The sequence below is a fragment of the Schistocerca gregaria genome, chromosome 9, assembly GCF_023897955.1.
Source record: "Schistocerca gregaria isolate iqSchGreg1 chromosome 9, iqSchGreg1.2, whole genome shotgun sequence".
NCBI classification, from domain to species: domain Eukaryota; kingdom Metazoa; phylum Arthropoda; class Insecta; order Orthoptera; family Acrididae; genus Schistocerca; species Schistocerca gregaria.
Window position 1 is genome coordinate 197,470,895 of NC_064928.1, and position 12,689 is coordinate 197,483,583.

The window sequence follows — 12,689 nt, forward strand, 5'->3', positions numbered from 1 at the left end:
TGTAATTCCTCCCAATTAGATCGAATACCTCTTATGTTCCAATGTAACAAAGTCATCGCTAGTCAGAAAAAAGGGGGGAACGAAACGGGTGAAGAGCTGGTCACCTTGACGGCCGCGGAGGGCCAGGTTTCGAGGGAACAACGCTACAACCGGCGGGAGGCGGATCCTGTTCCATCGAGTCGTCGCCAGCTGCAGCCGCATTCCTGGGTTGCATAGGAGGGGCAGCACCTGGCAGCAGAGCGTCCAGGCGAAACTGAGGATGGCCGGGGGCAGCGACTCACGGGTGGAGCATCAGAGGAAATGCGCCGGGGTGGAGAGGGGGATAAAAACTTCTTCTTGGAGGCCTCTTTGGAAGTCTGATGAGGCACGGGGATGGTGGGCTGGACCCGAAGAAGGTCCTCACACGTGGGGACCTCGGAAGCCGGGGTCCAGAACGTTTCCCCGATGGACGCCTGAGAAGAGGATCCCTTCTCAGGCGGCGGAGGGGGAGGAGGAGGAAGGGTGGTCCCTGGGGCAGAGGGGCCAGGGGCCGCGAGGGAGGAGGATTTGGAAGGGAGGGATTTGGGAGGCGGAGCCATAGACCCTGGATGGGGTGAGGAGGTGGAGGGGGGACAGGATAGGGGTGAGGATATTGTGGAAGGAGTGGACACGACTGAGGCAAACGAAGTTGTCAACGTCACGTCACGGGATGGAGGCGGTCATACTTCTTCCTGGTCTCAGAATAAGAGAGACGGTCCAAAGATTTTAATTCTTGAACCTTTTTCTCCTTCTGTTTCTTTCTGTCCAGTGTTCGTCTGTACTCTTCTTGTCTCTAGTGTTCGCTGCCACATTTGTGTTCTTTCAGTGACTGGGGGGGGGGGGAGGGGCGTCTCCTCCCCCTTGGGGTTTTACCTGCTCCGTATATTTTCGTCTCGCCTGTTTTTGGAATGGGGGACTGATGACCTTAGCTGTTTAGTCCCCCTTAAACATCCCAACAACCACAACCAACAATATGATATGTGGGGCAGTCTAAAGATCTAGGCGAGTGGAGGCCAGGACAATTGACACACTGAGGTGGTGGGGTGCATGTATGTTCCTCATGAAGAGGACGTCCACAATCGCCACAAAGGGGCAAAGCCTCACACCGTGACGACATGTGCCCGAAGCGCAAATACCGAAAGCAGCGCATAGGAGGCGGGACGTAAGGTCGCATATTGCACTGGTAGCACATCACCTTTACCTTCTCCGGGAGAACGTCCCCCTCGAAGGCGAGGATAAAGGCCCCAGTGTCAATGTGACGGTCTTTGGGGCTGCGCTGGACTCGCCAGACGAAATGCACGCCTCGGCGCTCCATGTTGGCCCTGAGCTCCTCATCAGATTGCAGCACGAGGTCCCGATGAAAAATAACCCCCTGCGTCCTATTCAGTGCCAGATGCGGGACAATGGACACTGGGTTGTCCCTCAGTCGGTCGCATGCCTGGAGTGCCGCCGACTGTGTGGCAGAGGTTGTCTTTATAAGAACGGACCCCGAACGCATTTTACAGAGAGCCTCGATTTTCCCAAAGATGTCCTCGATGTGCTGGACAAGGAACATGGGCTTGGAGGTGGCGAACGTCCCCCCATCGGTCCGAGAACAGACTAAATAGCGGGGGAAGTTCTTCGCCCCAAGCCGGCGGGCCTGTCCTTCTTCCCAGGGAGTGGCCAAGGCGGAAAGGGCAGGAGAACCAGAACCAGAGACAGTACCTTTCTTTTTAAAAGACTCGGCCACAGATCGACCTGATACATGTTGATGTTTCATCTGTGAAACATCCGCCCCGATACCACCCACTCCGACCAGGGGCTCTCCCCACGGGCGCCACCCAGCCACAGAAAGGGCCACCTGGCAGGATGACCGTTGCTGGGAGTCCTGATGCCCCAAGGAGATGGGCATCTACTCCTTGGCCGACGTGGGGAGGGTGCAGCTCAGGTATCGGCAGTACGATCCCTGTGTTATCAGGGGGCTACATCCTAGAGGGTGCCATGGAAAGTCCATCATGATCGTAGGAGCAGATGGGGACGCACTATGGGTGTAACTTGTGCAACCCATCAGGCGTTTAGGCACAATTTGAGGAATAGTGGGTGCGGTTACAACGCCGTTACAATGCTGAGTGCCAAGGTCTTAGTGCACTGAGGACCAGTGATACACCACGTAAGGTATCCTTCCCCAAAAGGCTTGTACTTCTGTAGAATTTTGATAAATGGAGGTCAAACCCCAAGGGGGACCAAAGGCCGAAAACAGTTGAGACTCCTTTTAGTCGCCTCTTACGACAGGCAGGAATACCACGGGCCAATTCTTACCCCCGGACCCGCAGGGGGGCTATGACCATTTGCGCTGCCCTTCTCTGTTAGCCCTATTTGGTACAGGTCTTACTTGAGTAATATTCTAGAATGGGTTGCATGGATGATTTGTAAGCAATATCCTTTGGAGACTGATTGCATTTCCCCAATATTCTGCCAATAAAGTTATCTACCATCTACTTTACCCATAACTGAGCCTATGTGATCATACCATTTCATATTCCTATGAAGTGCTACACCCAAGTTTTCATACGAGTTGGCCAAATCCAGCTGTGAATCCTTAATGTAGTCATAGGATATTACATTTTTAATTTTATGAAGTGCACAATTTTATATATCAAAACATTTGAAGCCAGTTGCCAGTCTTTACACCACTTTGAAATCTTGTCAAGATCTCACTGAATATTTATGCAGCTTCATTCAGTCATCACTTCATTACAGATAACTGCATCATCCGGAAGAAGTCTGAATCGTAAATTTAGTTTTTACTGACATAGTGAACACGTGGCAACAGTTCTAGAGTAATCGCAAGGGTTCCGAAGTCTCCAAACTGTATTATTAGCCGGCATTTTGTCAATAATAAAACTTTATGCTACACTGTGTTTGTATAATGGGCACTTCACTTCTATAAAACTATCTCCAAAGTGGGCTACAAAGGGTCTTAACATGCCTGAAAAGAACTTGCAATGGCTGAAAAAAATTATGTAAAACTGGAATGTGTGCAAATTCATTTAAGTATTTATAATAAAATTTTTATCATATTGAGATGCAAATCATAAGCTGGGCATGTTCCATGCATTGTAATCGATGAACAAAGTATCCAGAAAAAATGTAAAGCAAATGATTTTGTGTTAATCTTATATTATGCGTATATATACTTCATTTATGTGTGCCAAAGTGTATGAACTGCCAAAACTTTACTGACCTGTAACATTTGTTTTACATAAGCTGTGCACTCTGCTGTAGCAGGGAAATGTTCCTGCCAGAGCAGAAAAAGGCAAATACGTATCTCCTTAAAAGACTGACAGAAAAGTGAGGAACCAGCTGGCTAAATCATCGTACCGCCCTCACGCAACAAATTTTGAGATGCAAACATATTCACACTTTTCAGTGCTGAAAGGGAGTAACAGAGAGACAGTGATGGTGGAAGACAAAAGAGAGAGTGAAAGGGAGAGAAAGAGAGGAGATAGTTATGCTGAAGAGAGAAAGTGGCAGTGAAAAAGAAAGGGAAATGGCTGGAGAGTGAAGCAACTGGAGCAAAAGAGGGAGGAGACAGTGGAAATGAAACGTACAGATGAGTGGAGACAATACAAAGGCTCGGAAGGTCTGAAACCTCCCAGACTGGTGAACTTTTAACACGTAGATGTAGGGAAAGGAGGATTTTGGACAGACACTTTAAACATGTGGATACAGCAGGGAAAAAGTAAGTTGGATCCCCCAGAATTCTGAGCTGCTGAAGTATGGTGGAAGCAGTCCCAATGGGAAAGAAAGACAAAAGGAGACAATTATGTGTGAGAGCAGACAGAGGCAGTGGGTTTTACTGTAAATTGGTGGGAGAAAAGGAGGCAGTAGGAGAGATATGCACACAGACAGTGGCAATGTGAGATGTTTAACTACAAAGAAGAGTTTGCATCCCAAAATATTTGATGAGGAAGGTGGAAAGGGGGTTACAGCAGCTGGTTCTCATTTTTCTGTCAGTCTTTTAAAGAGGAGTACATTCATTGTTTTTGTGATATGTCATGAGCATTTTTCTGAAAGGTTAGAAAATTTTCTAGAATCGTACAACAGATAAACGTGAACAATATTTGTTGGCAATTTTGGGCATCCAATGTATTACCTTTCCTGCAAACAGTCTAATGGGACTATTCCCTGGTCAAGCTATTTTCTATAAATTTGAGCAGGGATAAGAGATATCTCCATGGCACACTCAATGTAAAAGGTAATTGGAATTCTGTTTGTGGCTGGCATGTTGTTCGTTTTAACCAGTCTGAATTGTTTCTCAATAGCTGCGGTGCTAGAGAAACAATATTTGTATGACTCTGTAATTTGTATGACTCTGCACTGGTCAAACATTGGTGCAGCAGTGTCCTCATTTCAAAATACATATATAAATAAGGAATTTAATATTGAGAGTGTTATCAGTTGTAACATAGTTACTGAATTGATATATCACCAGAAAACACCAGGATTTTCTGATAAATTTTTTCAGCATGATTTGACTGAAAATTACCGTAGGCTTCACGCACAGTGCTCCTTACTGCTCCAAAAGCTGCTTTGTACTTTTGTCAGTATTGCTGCACCTCTTTTGTAGGCAGAGTGTAGTAGTCCCCATCTTAACAGCAGTAAACCAGGGTGGGTCCCTGCTATATTTATTACTTTAGTTGGAACATACTTAACCAAACCATGGTTTACGATGTCCCACTTTAATCAGAGTATCAGGTTTACTGTCTCCAGCACATTTTGCAAACAATCTGAATACTAGAAAAGTTAAAGGCCACTTAAAAAGAAGTTCATTGGAATTTACACCCCAAAGTCCAAATATAAATTATAGCAGTGGTTATCAATTTGCTCTTTTATTTAGTTTTGATGGCCTGAGTATTTCCAGTTACCTAACTGACACCTGTTGGCAAACTCTAAAGACTTCTGTGTAAGATCCTAGAACTCTATTCTGAACTCAGAGACATTTATTCTGTGTCAATTATTGATACTTGTAGTATTCTGGGTGTGATTTTCAAAGTTAATCTTAAATTTATTCTGATTATTATGCAAAAATATGTTAGGCAGTAAAAATATTGCAATGTGAATGCAAGAAACTCAAGGTCCCTACATGAACTTTTGCAAGTGTGTGGTTCACTGATTTACAGAATATTCTTACTGCAAGCACCATGTATCAGTTCTACTGGTAAATCAACATTGAATGGAAAATGAATTGCAAATGTGCCGCCCACATTATCTTTCAAAGTAAATGTCTGAATCCACGGTTGTCAATCTGTGACCAGCGCACCGCATGCAGCTCAATCAAATATTCGTGTGGACCATGGTTGTCAGCTGTATGTAATAATAATGTGCATCAAGCACCGAACAACTGAATCCAAAAATGTCAGCTACTAGTGAGAACTTTTTCTCAAAGAAACAGTAATACTTTAAGATGTGGTTAATTTTAATTAACTAATTTCTAGGAATGTGGGAGGCATGATGGCAGGAACTCTGTGGTTTAAAACTTGCGCAGTAAACCAGAAAAAAAGAGAGAAGTTGAATTTGTGATTAATTTTCTTTATTGATGGCGAGTTTCAAGCCCAAAGTTCATTTTCAAATCATCCACTAATGCTTGCATATGGCTGTTGTAATGGATGGTATTGTATAGCTTGGTGGACGATTTGAAAATGAGCTTTGGGCTCGAAAGTAGTCATCAATAAAGAAAATTACTACTGCCACTTTGGTATTTTTTGCAATTTATTGCATAATTTTGTTAATTTTAATTGACACTGGTGAATTCTACTATGAGTTAAGTTTTCTGCTTACGTCATGGGCAGAGTGGTATGTAATGTGGCAACCACTGGGTTAATAGAAGCGAGAGAGAGAATTTTTATTTGTTTGTCTGCCAATGCTGGCAACTCAGGAGTGTGTGCAACTAGCACCAATCAACTGCTATGGTGGAACTGTCAAATGGAAGTAACATGTATCTGTAAATGAACATTATAGAGACTGTCATCTTAAAATGTGTACATGTTTGTAGCAAATAACATCCAATAAAATTAAGGCTGTTGTAATACAATACAATGAATTAGAAAAAATGACATTCAAAATATTTGTGATCATGTCTTGTATTGCAATTACTGTTAATTAATATAATGTACCAATTTATGCACACTCATGTTCATAAATTAAGAATAATGCTGATAAATGGTGAAACAACACTCTGGTGGGCGGTTTGGGGGTTTAAATCACCTCAGGATATGAGCATGCGGTGTATTCGACCTGCGGTCGACGCATGGTGGCGCTGGTAGCAATCCACATATGCAGAGGTGTGTTGGCGCCTGTCAGAGTACGGTGCAGCGAGTAAGTGTGCAGACATTCTCAGACGTACTAATGGTGACTGTGTGTTGAAAATGGCTCAAAGAACACATATTGATGACTTTATGGGGGCATGAATACTAGGGCGACTGGAGGCTGGTCAAGCACAGCAGGTCATAGCACAGGCCCTCCATGTGCCACAAAGTGTGATCTCAAGATTATGGCAATGATTCCAGCAGACAGGAAACGTATCCAAGCGCTGCAGAACGGGACGTCCACAGTGTACAACACCACAAGATATCTCACCATCAGAGCCTGCAGAAGGCCACTGAATACTGCAGGTGGCTTTGCTCGGGACCTTACCACAGCCACTGGAAGAGTTGTCTCCAGACACACAGTCTACAGAGAACTGAACAGACACGGTTTATTCGCCTAGAGATCTGTGAGGTGCATTCCACTGACCTCTGGTCACAGGAGAGCCCATAAAGCCAGGTGTCAAGAACACATTACATGTTCACTGGAACAGTGGTCCCAGGTTATGTTCGCGGACGAGTCCAGGTATAGTCTGAACAGTGATTCTCGCCGGGCTTTCATCTGACGTGAACCAGGAACCAGATACCAACCCCTTAATGACCTTGGGAGACGTGTATGGAGTTCGTGGTATTATGATTGATGCACATACACCGCTGCACGTCTTTGACAGAGGAACTGTAACAGGTCAGATGTATCGGGACATCATTTTTCATTTTCACCAGTATGCCCAGCTTTTCAGCAGTGCAGTGGGTCCCAACTTCCTCCTGATGGATGATAACACATCGTCCCACCGAGCTGCCATCGAGGAGGAGTTCCTTGAAACGGAAGATACCAGGCGAATGGAGTGGCCTGTCTGTTCTCCAGACCTAAACCCCATCGAGGCCGTCTGGGATGCTCGCAGTTGACGTATGGCTACACATCTTCAAACTCCTAGTACAGATCAAGAGCTCCGTCAGGTACTGGTGCAAGAATGGGAGGCTATACCCTAGCAGCTGCTCGACCACCTGATCCAGAGTATGTCAACCCGTTGTGCGGCATGTGTACGTGTGCATGGCGATCATATCTATATTGATGTCGGGGTGCACGAGCAGGAAACAGGGGCGTTTTGGAGCACATGTGTTTCGGAACGGTTTTCTAAACTTATCACCAATGCTGTGGACTTACAGATCTATTTCGTGCGTGTTCCCTATGTGCCTATGAAATTTGCACCAGTTTTATGTAGTGCCACGTTGTGTGGCACCACATTCTGCAATTATCCTTAATTTGTGAGCATGAGTGTAGGTTACCAATTAAGATTGATAGGCAAGGTGTGATAAAACGGCCAGGACAGAAGAAGTGACCACTGCATAATTTTTGCCCTGGACACCGCTGCTGCCAGACGAGGGATGGTCATACTAGTTCCGATACGCATCAACACTGTAATACTGTTAGCGAGACTGACGGAGGAAACTTGTTCTGCTATTTTTTATTAAAATATTTTTTGTTTTCGGTCTTAAGATACGTCATTTGTATTACTCTTGTTACCTTTCTTGTATGAAGAGTAAATTTTTTTTGTTATATCAATGTTTAAACAACATCTTCTGGCCTACAAACGTAGTTCCTTGTTCCCAGAATGAGATTTCCACTCTGCAGCGGAGTGTGAGCTGATATGAAACTTCCTGGCAGATTAAAACTGTGTGCCCGACCGAGACTCGAACTCGGGACCTTTGCCTTTCGCGGGCAAGTGCTCTACCATCTGAGTTTGGAAGATAGGAGATGAGATACTGGCAGAAGCAAATCTGTGAGTAGCGGGCAAGAGTCATGCTTCGGTAGCTCAGATGGTAGAGCACTTGCCCACGAAAGGCAAAGGTCCCGAGTTCGAGCCTCGGTCGGGCACACAATTTTAAACTGCCAGGAAGTTTTAGTTCCTTGTTATTTATTTCCGTTTGTTAGTTTCTTCTGTGGACCACTAATGCCGACATGGAATCAGATTGGGAAAACTGGCCACACTACTCGCTGGGTAAATTGCCAAGGCGTTCACTCATCTTTGAGAAACCACACGTAATACAATAGATAAAATTGACTTCTAAACCCTTTTACATACAAGCTATCACGTGCCTTTCAATTCCTTTGTGACAATTTTGAATTAATTAAGTTATATTATTCAACATCATCTTTGTTCCATTATATATGGTCTAATACAAAAGGCCGACTGAAAACGTCTGCTGCAGCCAATTAGTACTCTTTCAGATTCATCACTATGTAAGTCTTGAGAAAAATTATGTATTTCCTGTGGTGTCACCGCCAAACACCACACTTGCTACGTGGTAGCCTTTAAATCGGCCGCGGTCCGGTAGTATACGTCGGACCCGCGTGTCGCCACTATCAGTGACTGCAGACCGAGCGCCACCACACGGCAGGTCTAGAGACACTTCCTAGCACTCGCCCCAGTTGTACAGCCGACTTTGCTAGCGATGGTTCACTGACTTCTACGCTCTCATTTGCCGAGACGATAGTTAGCATAGCCTTCAGTTATGTTATTTCCTACGACCTAGCAAGGCGCCAGTATCCGTACTTTTGATATTGTGAATCATGTACCATAAAGAGCGACGTTCTCCATTAATGGATTAAAGTTAAGTATTCCACCAGCTACGTCCGTTTTTGTCAATTCTAATTCCCTTGTCATGTTCCAGACCTCACGCCAGCCTGCGTGAGCTAAAACGCGTGCATTTCGGCCTCCTTTAGTTATACGGGTTGGCACTCCTACCAACCACAACATTGGCGACGAGAGTAAAAGTGTTCTTATCTAAATTGCCATGATTTACTTGTGTAATGGCTTCGCCACAATCTCCAGATGTACTGTCCAAATTTTATCGCTTACAGAATCAGCAAACGCAGGACTTGGTGGATGCCCTTGGACAGCTCGTCCAGGGTCAACGTGCGATGCAAAACGATGCGGCAGCAGCCGCTTCACTGCTAACGCAGCCACAACACGCCGTTGCACCCACTTTTCGCCCTTTTGATGCTGCACTGGAAAGCTATTTGGATTCCATCTCGCCGCCTACAGAATTCAAGGTAACGAGCGGCAGCCTTTTTTCTTGTCCTCAGTAGGCGTGACCACGTACCGTGGGATAGTCAAATGATTTCCCCGACGCGACGTAGCAACTCTGTCCTACGAAGAAATTTTGTCTGCATTAGAAGCATATTTCAAAGAATCAGTCAATATAGTTGCGAAAAGGTATACCTTCTTTCGTAAAAAATGTACGGCAGGCCAGACTAATCGGGAGTGGGTTGCAACCTTGCAAGGCCTTACTAGGGATTGTGCTTTTGAGTGTCAATATGGACTCCTTTATTCAGATTCTATGGTACGTGACGCAATTGCACAGAATGTTTCAGATGTTCGTATAAGGGAACGGATTTTTGAAACTAGTAAATCCCTCCCTTCAACAAGTGATGGACATATTGGATCGGCAGGACACACTTGACTTTGGCTCAGGAATCATTTGAAACTTCGGCAGCAGTGTGTCAGGTTAACCGGCCCACCGGGCGAGCTGCACGGAGCAGTAAACAGCCCTCGCGCCCGGCCGCGCCGCTGCCGCCAGGCTCTCAGCCACGTGTAGCGCGCCGGCAAGCAAATGCAGTGATAAAATCATGCCCGCGGTGTGCTACTAAACATTCGCGTGAGAATTGCCCGTCACGCCAAGCTATTTGCTTTTATTGTAATAAAACAGGACATGTTCAGAGTATTTGCCAGAAAAAGCTCAGATCGGAAGCTCAAAACCACTCCAGGCCCTTTGCTTCGCGCCGGAATCTGAATCTAACCAAGGCTACTGAGGCTCGCGAAATTCATGTAGTTCATTCCACTCCGCCCAGTGCCACTATCTCTAACAGTGACTGTGTTCGTCCCAAAAATAGTGTGCGTCGACATCGCCGGAACTCCCGTCAAGTCGCAAGTGATTATGTACCAGTGTCAGTTCACGTTGCACGAGACAGTCGCTCTTGTCGTCAGCAGGACAAACTTTTTGTAGACTTGGACATTAACGGCAAAGTGATACCATTCCAGCTCGATACCGATGCTACAGTTTCACTGATCAATCAAGGCACTTACAAACTGCTGGGAACACCTCCGTTGCGTGCCGCTAATGTTCAATTAACTAGCTATTCAGGACAAAAGATCCCTGTGTTAGGACAGTGCAGCCTTCTTGCAACATACAAAGGACAAACAAAACTTGTCATTTTACGTCCTTCGTTCTTCTTCTGCAGTGGACTTGTTTGGTTTCGATTTATTTCAGTTGTTTAACTTGTCTATAGTAAGTCAGGTCCTATCAGTGAACCAGACTGTGCCTTCAGACAGTGTTTCTCGTCTATGTGAAGAATTTGCAGACATTTTTGCACCGGGCCTCGGTTGTGCTAAGAACTATAAAGCACATTTGGAACTGAAACTAAACGTGCACCCGAAATTTTTCAGAGCGCGCAATGTTCCCCACGCATTGCGTGATGAGGTCGCAAAAACGTTACACGATTTAGAATCACAAGGTGTAATTGCACGTGTGCAGGCTTCTCTCTGGGCATCACCCTTAGTAATTTGGCCAAAACCTTCCGGAAAGTTGAGACTTTGTGTGGACTTCGAGGCAACAGTGAATCCACAACTAGTGGTTGCAACTTTTCCTTTACCCCGTCCAGAAGATCTTTTTGAGAAACTGTGCCCAGGTAAAAATTTTTCGAAGTTGGACCTCGCAATTGCGTACTTGCAAATACCGGTGGACGAAGAATCCCAGCGCGTTTTGGAGGTTAACACACATCTTGGTTTGTATCGATTCAAACGACTGCCATTCGGGTGTGCATCCTCCCCTGCATTGTTTCAGCAATATCTACAAACTGTTTGTGCGTCGGTCCCTACTGCAGCAAATTGTCTGGACGATATTGTGATCTCCAGAAAGACGGAATAAGAACATTTGGCCAATCTCAGAACATTTCAGGTCTTGCGACAAAATGGTCTTCGTTTGCGAAAGGACAAATGTGTTTTTTGCTCGGGACTTGCCATACCTGGGACATGTAATCAATGCCCAAGGCGTACATCCCAGTCCCACGCACCTTCGTGCCATACAAGACTTACCGTCGCCGCAGAATTTGAAGCAGCTACAGAGTGTGCTGGGAAAAATTAATTATCGACGTTATATACCACACGTCTCGTCCATTTCAGTTACGCTTCATCGCTTACGCCGTAAAGGTGTTCCGTTCGTGTGGACGACGGAATGCGAACGCGCTCTTCGCCAGTTGAAATCGGCGTTGCTTTTCAATACTTGCCTTACGCCATTCGATCCCCAGAAGCCCCTTTTGTTGATGGTGGATGCATTGGATTTCGGGATTGGTGCTGTGCTTGCGCACAAAGATGGATCGCACGATCGCCCTATTGCCTTTGCGTCCAAATTGCTCTCGTCTGCGGAAAGAAATTATTCACAGATCGAGAAAGAAGCATTGGCTCTCGTATTTGGTGTTACAAAGTTTCATGATTTCTTGTATGGTCGTCACTTTACCATAATCACAGACCATAAACCTTTGACATCGGTTTTTCATCCGACCTAGCCTGTACCTCCACGTACAGCGCAGAAATTCATTCGCTGGTCTATTTTCCTCTCGCAGTACCGCTACGATATCTTGTATCGGTCCACTGCTAAGCACGGAAACGCCGATGCGTTGTCCCGCTTGCCTGTTGCTGAGGATAGGGCATTCGATTCCTCCGAACTTGCTTGCATGTTCATTGATACGGAAACCGATGATGTGGTTGAATCGTTTCCAATTGATTTTCGTCGTGTAGCTACAGCCACAGCTTCCAACCCTGTCCTTGCTCCAGTTCTGCGTTTTGTTGCTAGGCAATGGCTCTTGTCAGTCACGGATCGGGGACCCGTTGGTTCGCCGATTTTTTGCTCACAAGGAGACTTTTTGTACGATGTGGTGTTTTGCTGTTGCGTTCTGATAATCAGTCCAGGGTTGTGGTACCACGTTCGTTACAGTCCTGTCTTACAGCTCCTCCACCAAGGACATTGGGGAATAGTGAGAACGAAACAACTTGCTCGTCAGCACTGTACTTGGTTCGGAATCGATGCTGCGATTATGAATATGTGCTCTTCTTGCATGGTGTGCTGAACAGCAATCAGCACCACTGCGGAAATTCTTTGCATGCCCAAAAGCCACTTCCCCTTGGCAACGCTTACACATCGATTTTGCTGGTCCATTCTGGAATGCTCGATGGTTGGTTGTGGTAGATTCATACAGTAATTTTCCTTTTGTTGTCCAGATGTCTTCCACGACGTCATCTGTCACCATCCAAGCGTTATCTGCTATCT